The following is a 16,120-nucleotide window of genomic DNA, read 5'->3' on the forward strand; positions in this document are numbered from 1 at the left end:
GAGTCTTTCCTTGAAGATGAACACACCTCACTACGCAATTTTATCTGTGAAAAAATAAATTTTTCTCTACAAATCATGCTGTCAAGTGTCCAGGTTCAGTGTCAACTGGCCTGTCATTCAGCACCTATTTAAAATAAAGACATTTAAAAAATATATATTGATTAAACTTTTATAAGATCCTGCAGCTTGATGGGATGTGTCCAGAAGCCGAGTTTAAAAACTCAGGACACCATCAAACTCTCTCTTTTCTCTCGGTTCTCTCCTTCAACTTTTGCCACCGCGTTTTGACGCTCTCTGAGCGTGCTCTGGCCTACATGCCAGCGGCTACTTAACACCACGATGAGAAGAAAACCCACCTAGTCTCTTTACATCCCTTTATTCTTTTCTTTTCCGTTGCGAGTTTCGTGTACTCGGTTAAGTTTTGCCGCCACGCCTCATCTCCGAGTTCAACTCGAGTCTGTGACCACCTCAAAACTTCTACCAGCCACAACTCCGCATCCTCAGCCAACGCCCAACCACTGGCTTCCCAAGACATCACTTCAGCGACTACTGAACTCTCAGCCAATCAGCAACTTTGGGGAACCCCCTTTCCTGCAACGACTACACAAAAGGGATTCCCTTAGCAACAAGCAAGTAACCTCCAAATTCTAACCGAATTGGTGCAGTTAATACAAATTTTAGCCTCATTGAGAAACTCAAAGCGAGGGTTAAATAAGTGATTGATGGTTGTTCAGGTCTATGCAACAGCACATATTGCTGTAAACTTTGGGATTTGGGAATTGAAAACGATCACGTCAAGTCGGACACTTTCTGCTTCCGGTAGTGATGCTCGCGCGGTGTTTGCATACTCTATCACAGATTAAGTGAATTAAATGCAATAGTCATAAGTTTGCCTGTGTAGCAGAGGCCAGCGGGTAAGCGCTGTGCAGGTAAAAACTCACTCACCAATCTCAAGAGGCTCTAGCAACTGACGCTTTAGCCTCCTTGTTAGAGCGCCCGCCTCCCACGCCGTAGACCGCGGTTCAAATCCTGCTCAGAGCGGGGCGATTAGGACCGCAACATAAGGATAAGGACCGCAACACCTGCCCATTCAACAGAAAATGGTAAACAAACTTGGCTTGCTGTCTGCGAAGGCTCAGCTCGAGCTCTGAGCCATTGGCCAGACTTACCTAAAATGTCTGTATGATCCTCTGTCTGTATGATCCTCGCTGAATGGCAGCGGCATTAGGAGGTGGCAGGGGCACTGCATCAGGCATAGGGCCATCTGGTCTGGGGGGGGTTCCTGCAGGGGGATGCCCTGTCTGATGGCCAAGTTGTGTAGAACACTGCAAGCCGTGATGATTTTGCTCGCTTTTTCTGGCCAATACTGCAGTCCCCCAGTACTTGACAGACACAGCCATCATCCTTTCAACAGGTCCATTGCGTGCTCAACTGTGCCCCTTAAACGCGTATGGGCACGGTTGTAGGCCTGTTCCTGCTCGGTCTTCTGGTTGGTTAGGGTGGTCATTAGCCATGGCTTTAGTGGGTAACCTTGATCATCAAAAAGTGAAGTGAAAGTAACATACGGCCATACTCGGTGAACATAAAGTGACCCATACTCGGAATTCGTGCTCTGCATTTAACCCATCCAACGTGCACACACACAGCAGTGAACACACACACACACACCGTGAACACACACCCGGAGCAGTGGGCAGCCATTTATGCTGCGGCGCCCGGGGAGCAGTTGGGGGTTCGGTGCCTTGCTCAAGGGCACCTCAGTCGTGGTATTGACGGTGGAGAGAGCGCTGGACATTCACTCCCCCCACCTACAATCCCTGCCGGCCCGAGACTCCAACCCACAATCTTTGGATTACGAGTCCGAATCTCTAACCATTGGGCCATGACTTCCCTATGAGATAGTTATAAGTAATTGTACATAGCCCTGCGATAGTATATTAAACATGTTGTAGCCAGAAATTCACCAATGAGCCTGCCATCCTCAACAGCGCATTCTTGGAGACGCACACCCACAGAGCTGTTCTGCATAATGAATGAGCCGTGTGTTCCTCCAGGCCACTGCGCAACGATGTTTAACAACAACAAATTTGCATCACAAATGATTTGCATGTTAACAGAATGAAACCCTTTTCTATTTAAATAATTAAATTTGTTGAATGACGGTGTTTTATTGCGATGTGAGTGTAGTCTATGGCTCAAATTATTTTTGGGAATCTGGCGATAGCATGAAAGCCCTGTAAACTGGATATAGGTTGGGGCCAAAGAAATAACCACATCCTACACTGCTGGCATCATCCTACTCATTGATGGCTGGGAAATACCAGATATGTCTCCAACCTCATGCTGAAATGTGTTGGTAGCTAAAAATCCAAGGGTGGACAAAAGTTGGAAGTGCATGGGAATGGCTTTCGTGCGATTTGTTTCTCGATCCAACATTGGTCCTAAATCACGACACAAATCCAGCAGTACATTTTTGGGAAAGTAGTACCTACTTAGAAGCCACTCTTGCTCTCACCAAGCAGATCAGCATGATTTTTGGAAATACACTCCCTGCGGAGCGCATTGTTTGCCAAGTCTTCCAATAACGCAAGATAAGCCATTGCAGCCATTACAGCCATTGAGACAAACATTTGTCGCATCTGTCTTTTATAGGGTATGACATCAATTATGCAACTTGTCTGTTAAAAACTAGACAAATGGTAAAGTGTTTTATAATTAAAGGAAACACAGGACATATGTGGATTGCTTAATGCATACTGTAACACTCTTAAAAGCTTTTTATGTGCAGTGACGCTATTCTACCACTACATTCCCTGTGTAAGCATGCTCAGAGGTGTGCTAATATTTACACACATTTCTACGTATAAATACAAGTTGGTAGATCCCACACTTTGCTTGAAGCTCTTCTTAAGCACATATCTGTGCATATGCACTGTTGATAAATGAGGGTCCTGGCTCCCATAGAAAATTAGGGCTAACAATCCCTAACAATTGACTAATAATCCCTCACTAGAAGATTGTAAAGAGCAAGAAGGAGTATAAGGCTGAAGTAAGTCAAATATGTAGGAAATATGCAGGACCAAGGTTATGGAGAGCTTTGTATGTGAGAATTATTATCTTGTAGTTTATGCGCAAGGAAATCAGAAGCCAATGAAGGTGATAGAGGATAGGGGTAATGTGATCGTTCTTTCTTATGTGGGTGATCAGGCGAGCTGCAGAGTTTTGAACATACTGTAATCATTTGATATTTTTAGATGAAATGTCATAAAGAAGTGAATTACAGTAATCTAATTGAGATGTGACGAAGGCATGTATAACAGCTTCAGCATCCTGCTGACCGAGAGAGGATCGAATACAAGAAATATTACGTAGGTGGAAAAAAGCTGTCTTTACCACTTTACCCATGTGATCATTAAATGAAAGAGTGGAATCAATGATAATACAATGATTGTGAACTGTCGTGGAGGGCATAATCAGATCACCATCCAAATCCATCAGTTAACTGGAAAATTTAGGTACAACAGTTTTGGAGCCAATCAGAATTACTTCAGTTTTACCAGAGTTAAATTTAAGGCAGTTTGCCTCCAGCCAAAGCTTGAGTTCCTTAATACAAATTGTTAATGTAGGTGGCGGAAACACTGAGGTGGAAGGTGTTCTAAAATAAATCTGAATGCCATCAGCTTAACAGTAAAAGTTAAACCCATAGCGTTTGGTTATTTGTTCAATTGGTAGATAGTGAAGAGAAGAGGGCCCAAAACAGAACCTTGAGGTACACCAGAACTGATGGATTTGGTGGATGCTTTGTGTTTCTAGTATATGACCAATTGTTGCCTCCCTGTCAAATAGGAGGAAAACTCAGTATCATTAATGTCATCTGTCATACTGTCATCTCAGTATCATTACTGCAAAGACACAATTAGATTGGTCAAAACTAAATTGTAGCCTTTGAAAATCAGCATAAAGATAAGAGTAATTTCAATAGTTCGCCTGCCCATCCAGTCCTGATGGTTAATGATAAACAAACTTGGCTTGCTGTCCTCATTGGAGGCTCAAACCCGAGGCTTAGCTTGTGCTCCTAGTTCAGCTGAATGTGTGTGTGTGTGTGTGTGTGTGTGTGTGTGTCTGTGTGTGTTTGTGTGTGTGTTCATTTCCAACTAATCCCTACTTTTCTGTGTGTATTTTGTTATTCAGTAGAGGGTATTTATGGGGAATAAAGTTATGTTTGTAAATTATTTTTCAATAATTTAAATCTGATATCTTAATAGGTAACTTGTTTGTATTATAGTCACATTTTAGCACAAATTATATACTGACAATTTTAATTTGGATTAATATAAAACAGATTTCATTCCCCCCGTCTTTATGGGGAGATATTATGGGGAGAAAAGATGGAATAAGATTAATACATAAGGATTTAGGATCAGTTAATAAATCAATACATGGTTAAATCTCTGCAACCACAAATTTAATTTGAATCTAGTTTCCAGAAGTTCTTTCCAGTCCTGTAATTTGAAAACCAGATAATGGTTTATATTTGATTAGAAATATCACAAATGCTCTGTAGTTTATCATGAATTTAAAGTACTTCACAGTTGTTTATATTCATATATAAGAGTAGATATAAAGCTCATCTGTATTGATAGCCCTTTTGGACTTTTGACAGCTCTGCAAGACTTTTATTTTGGTGTGGCGATGTGATGTCATAAGGCTGCGCCGTCTGTGATTCTGCTGAAGAGAGGTGTGTGCTTTTAATCGTTTAAAGTGTTCAAATCTATACTAGTCATTTAGAGAATTGTATATAAAACTGTGGAATGAAATTATAACGGAATGTAACACTGTAATGCTTTACCTACTAGTGACATAATGAAGCTTATTATTATCTGTGGGTAACACAAAAGGTGCATCTAATTTCTCTCCCTGTATCATGAATCAGTTTATCATAAACATGAATTCAGTCTTTGGCAAGTAGTGAAATAAACAGAGCTTTTCGAAATTCTGAAGTGACCTGCGGCTCTAAACAGTGTAAATGCAATAATGACATTAACAAATCAACTGCAAACGTTTTCATAAAAGTGGAATTTATTAAATATAACTTACAAATTAGTCCTAAATCTTAATACAAATATGAACCTGCTATACAATTTGTGTCCCTTTATTAATTTGAGAGCTGGTTTTGATTGTTATTTTGGTCAAGTATTTTAAGGCTATTATCACTCAGACTACTCCCTTACCAGTGTGCTGACTTCTGAACTAGAGAGCTGATTGAGACGCACCCAGAGATTCAGTTTTTCTTTCTGTTCATTATTTTCATCTTTAACAGGACAAAGTGTTCAAACACACAGAAAAACTCCTGCTGAAGTAACTGAGATCCACATGACACACTAGTCTGTGTTTATTAAAGAGGAGAGTGAAGACATGAAGATTGAAGAAGCATTCAGAGTCAAACATGAAGATACTGAGGAACAAATAAAGATTGTGTTTATTAAAGAGGAGACTGAAGACATGAAGATTGAAGAAGAATTCAGAGTCAAACAAGAAGATACTGAGGAACAAATAAAGATGGTGTTTATTAAAGACACTGAAGACATGAAGATTGAAGAAGAATTCAGAGTCAAACAAGAAGATACTGAGGAACAAACAGGTTGGTTTTCATTCTCAAAGCTGAACTCATTTATTTCATCCGTGTTAAAGGGATAGTTCACCCCAAAATGAAAATTTGATGTTTATCTGCTTACCCCCAGGGTGTCCCAAGATGTAGGTCACATTTTTTCTTCAGTAAAACACAAACGAAGATTTTTAACTCAAACCGTTGCAGTCTGTCAGTCATATAATGTCAGTCAATGGGACTCACGGCCTTGAGAGAAAAAAAAAAAAACATATACAGACAAAACCAAATTTAACCCTGTGGCTCGTGACAATACATTGAGGTCTAAAGACACAAAACGATCGGTCTGTGCAAGAAACTGAACAGTCTGCTATGCCAGAGCATGTTGACGCGTCACTCGCCGGCTGTTGTGAACACGCTCAGGTCAGTTGGACATTGCGGTGGATCAGAGGTAAAAAAATTATATAAATACTGTTCAGTTTCTTGCACAGACCAATTGTTTCGTGTCTTAAGACCTCAATGTATTGTCACGAGCCGCAGAGTTTAATTTGGTTTTGTCTGTGTATGTTTTTATTTTCTCTCAAAGCCGTGAGTCCCATTGACTGCCATTATATGACTGACAGACTGCAGCGATTTGAGATAAAAAATCTTTGTTTGTGTTCTACTGAAAAAACAATGTCACCTACATCTTGGGACGCCCTGGGGGTAGTCTCGCGTAGCCAGACCTCAGACTGACGGCTATTTTTGGTTGATTTTATTGAATAGTTGAAGTAGCCATAACATCAGTCTTTACACGCTAAATAGTTTTGCAGTTTTTTCAGTTTGTGAGGAAATATAAAACTAAGTGCCACCTACATAAGAGTGAAAATGTCCCTCAGGGGAAACATATACAAGGACAAAAGCAGAGGATCTAATACAGAGCCTTGTGGCACACTCTATACTTTGTATAAATGGTAGTGGTAGCAGTCAGATAGATAGGACCTAAACTGTTCTAATGCTTGTGCACAAAGGCTAATATAATCCTCAGGCTAATCTAAAAATGAGAGAATGCCTAAAAATATCTGCTAAATGCTTAAATGTACATATTTCATGAATTCAGCACACAAATCAGAGTTGTCAGCCATTAGGAGGTCAATATTACCTATAAATAATTGGAATATTGTTTTTGGTTATTGGTCAATTTCCGGTGAAAATTGGGAATGAAAGTTGAGTTGTGTGATGGTCAAGGAGGCTGAATGAAATCCACACCTACAACCCCACACTGTGACAGTGGCACTGTGATGCTTTAGCCCGTCATATGTTATTTCTCTGCTTTGAATAGTATTGATGGTTTTGATGCCAATTAATGTCAATGTTTTAATGTCTGTTGTGTTATGCCATTAAGCTAGGGTTATCATGTATTTGTCTTTTTGACTTAGACCTGATGACAGTGAAGGAGGAGAGTCGAGATCTGAATGAAAGGAAAGAGAACGATATTAAACATGATTTCATAAGTGGAGAAAAACATTTTAGTAGTTTACAGACTGAAAAGACTTCCTCTCAAAAAAGAGCTCAGAAGACTGGAACTACAAGTCATTTTATCTGCCAACAGTGTGGAAAGAGTTTTAGAAAAAACGGAAACCTTAAAGTCCACATGAGAGTTCACACCGGAGAGAAGCCTTACACCTGCCAGCAATGTGGAAAGAGCTTCGCACGAATTGATAGTCTTAAGAGTCACATGAGAATTCACACTGGAGAGAAGCCTTTTGTATGTGGTCAATGTGGAAAACGTTTCCCACATAAAGCAACCTTTTATAGTCATATGAGAATTCACACTGGAGAGAAGCCTTACACCTGCCAACTGTGTGGAAAAACCTTGAATCAAAAAGGAAAACTCAAGATTCACATGAGAGTTCACACTGGAGAGAAACCTTTCGCATGTGATCAGTGTGGAAAATGTTTCCCGTATAAAGAAAGCCTTAATAAGCACATGAAGATCCACTTAAGAGAGAGCTGTTTTATATGCCATCAGTGTGGAACGAGTTTCACAGACAGGAATCACCTTAAGAGGCACATAATGACTCACATTGGACATGAGCCTTTTATGTGTTACGACTGTGGAAAGATTTTCATAAAAAAAGCAAATCTCAAGACTCACATGAGAGCTCACACTTGAGGGAAGAGTTTCACCTGTCAATAGTATAGAAAGAGTTTCAGACATAAATAAAACTTTCTACCAGTGTTGTGAGGTGGTGTTCTGAAACGAGGAGGCAAAGTCCTCCAAAGTTTTTTTTTTTTTTTTTTTTTTAATCAAATGTAAATTCATGTCCCAGTCACATTTTCTTGGTTAATAAACATTACTTAGATTTTTTTTTTCTTTTTCTGTTAGTCTATTTTATATTTTTACATTAACATTTACATTAGGCCTAATGGTTAGAGAGTCGGACTCGTAAATCCAAAGGTTGCGGGTTCGAGTCTCGGGCCGGCAGGGATTGTAGGTGAGGGGAGTGAATGTCCAGTGCTCTCTCCACCCTCAATACCACGACTGAGGTGCCCTTGAGCAAGGCACCGAACCCCCAACTGCTCCCCGGGTGCCACAGCATTGGCTGCCCACTGCTCCGGGTGTGTGTTCACAGTGTGTGTGTGTGTGTTCACTGCTGTGTGTGTGCACTATGGATGGGTTAAATGCAGAGCAAGAATTCTGAGTATGGGTCACCATACTTGGCCGTATGTCACTTCACTTTCACTTTTTTATTAAAGCAAAATATGAATCTCATCAAGTTAATGTTTTTAAGCATTTCACATTTATTCCAAAGGCAGTTACAATTTAAACAATACAATTTATTTGTGAACTTATGTTCAGCTATTCTTTTTAATAATTAACTTTTAACTTTTTTTATTTTGCATTTTTCTACACATCAGTCATCAAAGCTAGGTAAATATTGATCAGAGATTAAAATTTTACCAAACTGATTACTCACTAAAAACTCCACATATTATGTTTTCATGCCATTTTAAGTCTTACTTTAATAAAGTGGATATATGTAAGTGTGTGAGTTGTTCATTTACTTTTTAAAATTAGTCCTCCTATTAACGCCATTATAATGTTTATTCAAACTGATTCGTGAACGAAGAATGCTCACAAACACGGAGTAGGATTTATCTCATGAACCGATCACAGTTGAACATAACCAGCAATATCCAGTCATATCGGGATGGAGGCATTGCCTCCACTCAATCCTCCTCACTTGACCTTCTCAATCACCCCCCAGTAAGCCCACCACATGCTTAAGGGCAGGGATCCTAAAATCAAACCAATCAAATCAAAGCGCGCAAACTTCAAGCGCAAAACAGACAGAGACAACTGAGGCATAAAGGCAGCGACAAAGTGGTTAATTAGAGGTAAGTGCACAAAGATTAACAACAACAAAAAATATCTGTGTACTTTTATTACAGTTTCATTGTTTGACGACAGTTGGTGAATGCGATATTTTTCGTTGCGATGAACACAACGAATAAGGTACACCACAGAGAAAAAGGTACATGATTTGTATTTCATTTTGCGTTTTTAATCATCGCTACAACTTGTGGGTTTTTCTGGACAATTTGGAGTGAACTGCGGCGCTTAGAGTCACTTGAACGCGCACCATGCACAGATTTAACAGCCAATCAGGATTTTCTTTAACAGCAGAACCGCCACGGGGTCAATTTTACCCGTGGCTGTTTTTCAAATGTACATAACAGATTTTCAACAAAACATTCAAGTCTTGACTTTTACTAAAATTATGTAATTTACAATGCAATGTTGTTAAAAATAAATTAGATAAAACCAGATCAAAAAGCGGAGCATTTATACCCATAAGCGCTGCGCGGGTCAAATTTATTCATATTCTTGCCGCTTATGTTTTAACATCGAAGATTTCTAGGCAACGCCTTTTACTCACTGAATTAGCTGTTATCAGTTTCATAAATAAAGTAAAAATGACTAAAAGAAGGCGGTTTATGAAAGGTAGGTATTAGAAACACTAAATGCCATGAGTGATGAGAGTCTGATGGTTAAGTTATGCGTCCTGGGTCGGCTTAGCATCTGACGGCTCATCTGACAGTGATCCAGACATCTTATTTAGATGTTTTAGCCTAAGGTTACTCATAATTGGTCAAACTTTGGTTTTATTATTTCATTTTTGTCTTGCCATATCGTTTATTGTTCGCTACTGTGTTGCTATTTAATCTAGTCATTTACTGAATAAAAAAAATAAAAACTCCGAAATATGATGTAATTAAATTTTTTTTTGGATTACCCGAAGTTTATTGGTGTTGTTCTCTTATTCAAATGATAAATTATATAACTAAACAAATTAATAATTGGGCCTAGGTGTAGCTGTGCGCTTTAATTTGTCATAGCATCATCCTAAACAACATGTTATTTCTCATTATTGTCTATTAATAAGTAATTTAAATAACATGGTTATTCTAATATATTGATTAATGACATTGTATTATAATATTACACCACCCAAATATTTACTACCTTCTAATTTTCGTTGTCAGTGCAGGCTTTTTTTTTTTATCTTACTGAGCATAATGGATTAGTGTAGGATGCATTAAAAAGTCTTGAACAAAACAGCAGGGTAAAAATATAGTTGACGACTAGACATAATCATTTCATGACTCTAGACACTTCTTTGTGAAGACAGTGGCATAATACAATGAAATAATATGTTCTTTAGCCATATAAAAACAGTTGCCATGCGTGTGGGTAAAATTTGCCCGCTAGCGCTTTTAGTTATAGAGCGACCTCTGGCGGTTCTAGTGTTAAATAATACATTGTTTAATTTTGCTTTATTTTTCCATAAAACCCTACCATATACACTTGCATATATACGGTAAGTGTCCCAGGAGACCATTCTGTGATACTTTTTGCATTAAAAAAAAAAAAAAAAAAGCTCGCGGGTAGCTTTTTCTTTTGTAGTTCAAAAAAAGCGCGGTCAAATTATTTCCAATTCAGGGTGAAAATCCCCCAAAATGCAGCAACGAAGTTGTAATAGTTTGGTAAAATTCCATAATTGTGAGCGTGAGAGGACAGCAAATATTATTATTATTATTAATTTATTTTTTTAGCTCAAAGCCAAAAAAAAAAAATCACAAAGAGGGCAAAAATATAGTAAAATTGATAAATGGGAATGACCCTCGCAGCAACACTAATTCTTTTGTCATTTACTGCCATTTATAAATTTACCTTGATTTTATTTATATATATATATATATATATATATATATATATATATATATATATATATTAGTGCTGTCAACTGATTAATCGCATCCAAAATAAAAGTTTTTGTTTACATAATATATGTATGTGTACTGTGCATATTTATTATTACACATACAGTATGTATTTTGAAAATATTTATATATTCATGTTACATTATATGTTGTGTTATATTATGTGTATATTGTATTATGTATTTTTTTCTCTTACAGTGCCCTGGGCTCCCTCGTTTTAGAAGCTCCAAGGTTCAGTTTTGGCCGATCCTTGCTTTAGTCAATTGTGACTACAGTAAGTCCCCATTCATTGTTGGTCTGTTTTGTGGGATTAGCAAGCTATAAAGTGTTTGAATACTTTTATTAAAGATTTGACAGATTTGCTGGCTAATGGTATCATTTACTGTGGTAGAAAGTTCCAAGTAATTGTCTCTTCCTTTGTGTGTGATGCACCTGCTCGTGCATTTATTAAGATGACTAAGGCTCACGATGGTTATTCAGGGTGTGACAAATGCTGCCAGTTAGGGGAGTGAAACAAGATGACATACCCTGAGACAAATGCAAAACCACGAACTGATGAAGACTTTGATGCAATGCTTGATGAAGAACATGACTTGGGACAGAAGCTTTCTTCTTTAAGTGGCATAGTAAAAATGGCCTCGATGTTTCCATTAGACTATATGCACCTTTGCTGTTTAGGTGACACTAGGAAGTTACTGTACCTGTGGACAAGAGGACATTCACTGGCCACACGATTTTCTAGACAATCCATAAATTAAATTTCTTCAAAACTGATGATGCTCTGTGCTCACACACCTGTCGAATTTAACCGTAAGCCCAGGTCACTGACAGAGATCGATCGCTGGAAAGCCACTGAGCTACGCTCATTCATGCTGTATACAGGGCCTATTGTACTCAGAAACAGCATTCCCAGTGAGCTGTATGATAATTTCATGTTGTTTTCTGTTGGGATGTGTTTCCTTCTCTCTCCTTGCATCTCAGATGGCACGGTTGAGTTGGCTCGTAACATGCTTGTCTCCTTTGTAAGCCATTTTGGAGAGCTTTATGGCAGAAGTGAAATTGTGTTCAACGTACACCAAGTAATACAAAAATCATGTTGTATTGATGAATATTAACTCAGTACATGGACAACACCTTTGGAAAATATGGTTTATGTGGATGACTCAGTGACATTAGGTACATAATTGAAGTTTATTTACTATCTTTGCTTTCTTTTCTCAAGGTGTCTAAATAGAAAACAAGAAGCAGTGGTGCATTGTGCAGTTTAAAAATGGTGGCACTGAAATAGTCCCTCAGAACTGGCTTCACCGTGACAAATTATCATGCCCACTATTTCCCCCCCAAAGAGAAATCGAAAATTCATGCTGCAGTAAAAAAATGCCTCCAGCCAGGTGACGGATGGATTTTTTATGAGCCAGTGAGATGTTTAATAAGTCATGGTAAGTAAACATCTGTTGAAGTGTTATTTTAAAGGGTTAGTTCACCTAAAAATGAAAATCCTGTCATTAATTACTCACCCTTATGTAAATCGAAAGCAACAAGATTTTCGTTCATCTTTCGTTCGTTTCAAGTATTAAGGCTGTGCTCACACTGTCAGTCCAAATCTGATTTTTTTGGGTATTTAGTTGGAATCTGATACAGTACAAGGGGTTGAAGCAGTAGAAGGGGTTACAGAGCGGCACAGTATGAATGTTTTTCCCCAAACTATATCTTAAATGTGTATTTTTCCTCCCCAGATACTTATGAAGAAGCCCAAAGAAGCCTGCAGAGATATATAAAAGAAAACTGACACAACTGATATGCAGTCAGAGGATGAGTTTGATGGACGACCAAGAAGAAAGTCAAAGTAATGTTATTTAAACTGACAAATAATAAAGAAATGTATAACATTTTATTTGAAATTGTGTCTATAATGCAGTCTGATTCTTTGTTTCAGACCAAACCCTGTATATAGTCAGGATGTTGATTCAGAGGAGGAATTTTAAGGTTAAAAAGAAGAAATTTCCTCAGGCTCCAAGGATTGTGATACCAGGTATCCTGTTTGTTAGTTTTGATAAAAAAAAAAAAATCTTCCACACTGTTTTCTTATCTTTCTCGTATTCAGATCCACTTTCCCTGCCATATATGAAACAAATGTGTTTTAAAATGTCATGTTATGTCACCTACAAATGAATACTGCAATATAATCTTGTGGCCGAGTCCAAAAACCTAAAATGTACATAGTTTTTCAGTAGTTCAACAATAATGTATTTTCTTCTAAACAGATCTGACATTAATCGGTGTCTGTCACATGTTTGGTAAGTCAGGGTCCACGCAGGTCTTCATTTGAAATTCAGTTCTATCAAATTTTTCAGTTTATCAAGTCCATAAAATGTCTTAAATATCTTTAATGGAATGAGAAAAGCCTTAATTATCTTTTCAAGAGGTCTTAACGTTGGGGACAGAAAAACAGGTATCACAAAATGGCTTAATGTGATTATTACATTTCAATAGGTGATGATTTAATTAAATAGCGATGCATGTTTCAAAGTCAAAGGACACGATACTGTTGCGTGTATAGGCTAGGAACCGATCCAATCTCGAAAAATCTTAGTATCGGCCAATACCAGCAGTTTTTTTTATTTTATTTTTAAATCAATGTGGAATTTCTATAGTTCTGTGGCTGCGTCCGAAATCGCATACTTCCCTACTATATAGTATGCGAAAAACAGTATGCGAGGCGAGTAGTATGTCCGAATTCATAGTATTCGAAAAACAGTAGGCGAGAATTACCCGGATGACCTACTACTTCCGCCCGAATTCTAGGCATACGATGGACACTTTACTATCCCATGAGGCCACGGGAGAGGAGGCGTCATATTCGAAAAATGGCGGAAGGCGGCGACGCGGCTGTTTTCAAGTGCAAGTACCTCAAGGGAAAACGTTGTCATTGATTATTTTAAACAAGTGCAATTTAACCACAAAGTAAACGGCTGACTTATGAAAGTTTAACCGTTGTAAATCGATGAGATGACTTCATGAACATGGCGGATGTAGTATGTCCGAATTCTATTCATACTACCCTCATTCATACTATATAGAACGTACTTTTTTAACGGTCGAGAAGTACGTTTGAATTCAAATGTAGTACCTACACAAGTAGTATGCGATTTCGGACGCAGCCTCTGTGTTGTCTGTTGTGTTAAATACAATCTACTAAATATAAACAACTTAATTTTAAGAAAAAAATAACAAAAGAAAAAAATATATAATCATAATCTGCCGAAAATACTATTATAAACTAGGTTAGTGGATAATTCCGCAGCAAAAGTTATTCTAGAAAAATCATGAGTGCACAATTTTATAAAATCAAAAGATTTTGTGAAATAACATTAATATAATGTTAGAGATCTTTTTTTTTATTATAAATTCAAATATATTTTTGGTTCTTTTTGAAACTATAGAAGGACAGATTAGACTATGTCTGGCCATCACTGTAAATAATGAATGGGAAAGACTGCATTAAGCTATATTGCAAATTCTGTAAAGACCTCTTAAAAAGATAATTAAAGCCTTTGTTACTACGGTTTCAAATATTTAAAGGATTAGTTCACTTTTAAAAAAACTTTTGCTGATAATTTACTCACCCCCATGTCATCCAAGATGTCCATGTCTTTCTTTCTTCAGTCGAAAAGAAATTAAGGTTTTTGATGAAAACATTTCTCCATATAATGGACTTCAGTGGGACCCAAACGGTTCAAGGTCCAAATGACAGTTTCAGTGCAGCGTCAAAGGGCTTTAAACGATACCAGACGATGAATAAGGGTCTTATCTAGCGAAACGATCGGTCATTTCAAAAATAAATAAAAAAGTTTAAGTTTTATAAGCACAAATGCTCGCCTTGCTCTGTTCTGTGATGCGCGTTCGTGACGTCACGTAATACGCAATGACGTTGAAAAGGTCACGGTTGACTTAGGCGGAAGTACCGAGTCAGTGTTTACAAATGTGCGGAAGGAGGACCATATACACATATTCAAATGTCTTTGTGTCAGTTTATCGTTTAAAATGCCCATTTCGTGTGCGTATCCTGGGTGTTTTAATATTAAAAAGCCTACTGACTCGGTACTTCCGCCTAAGTCAGCCGTGACCTTTTCCACGTAATTGCGTATTACGTGACATCACGAACGCGCATCACAGAAGAGAGCAAGACGAGCATTTGTGCTTATAAAACTTAAACTTTTTTATTTATTTTTGAAATGACCGATCGTTTCGCTAGATAAGACCCTTATTCATCGTCTGGTATCGTTTAAAGCCCTTTGAAGCTGCACTGAAACTGTCATTTGGACCTTGAACCGTTTGGGTCCCTATGAAGTCCATTATATGGAGAAATGTTTTCATCAAAAACCTTAATTTCTTTTCGACTGAAGAAAGAAAGACATGGACATCTTGGATGACATGGGGGTGAGTAAATTATCAGCAAAAGTTTTTTTAAAAGTGAACTAATCCTTTAAGACTTTGTGACCTTAATTTAAAATTTTACTTTGAATTAAAAAAAAGAAGGAAGGGGTCTACTTTTTATTCACATACTCCTAAATACATTTTACAGTTTGCGCGCACTTTTTTTTTTTGTTACAAATGCAAGTAAAATGCTCAAACTATCAAGCTTTGTTAATTAATAATCTACCTTTTTTTACTTTTAATGTTTTGACACAGCTTTTCCATTCAGTCATCCAGTAGGTCTTCAGATGCTTCAAGAAAATGTCTATTAAAAGAGTCTTACATTTGAATTCAGCTTGTTTTAATTTAAATGTAAATATTTGATCCAATTTCAAGTCGCATTTTCAGGACCCATCTTCTTTCAGTAATACACTACTACCAATGAAATGTTTTACAACATTGTGCAGTTCTAACTTCCTTTTTGTTCCCTTTTTTTCCCCATTCTTTAGATGCCTTACAGCAACAACTGAAAGTGGAGAAAAAGGAGGCCTCAGAGTTTGACTACACTGTGACAGTGAAATGGCTCCGTTATGCCCCTGAACGGATTGGGGGTATCTCTCGTGTTGGAGAATCCTGAGTTCATCTATCCGTTTAAAATCTGACTATCCGTTTCATTAAGGACATCATTTTTGCATCAGAAGAGTAACTTTAATCCTTGAAATTCTTCCTGTTCTCTTGGTATTTGTTTTGTAAATTCAGAATGAAATGTTCCATGTAATTCTTTTAATCATTTTGATCATATTCTGTATTTAAGTTGTATTTTAAGCTCTC

This window comes from Barbus barbus, assembly GCF_936440315.1.
Source record: "Barbus barbus genome assembly, chromosome: 39".
NCBI classification, from domain to species: domain Eukaryota; kingdom Metazoa; phylum Chordata; class Actinopteri; order Cypriniformes; family Cyprinidae; genus Barbus; species Barbus barbus.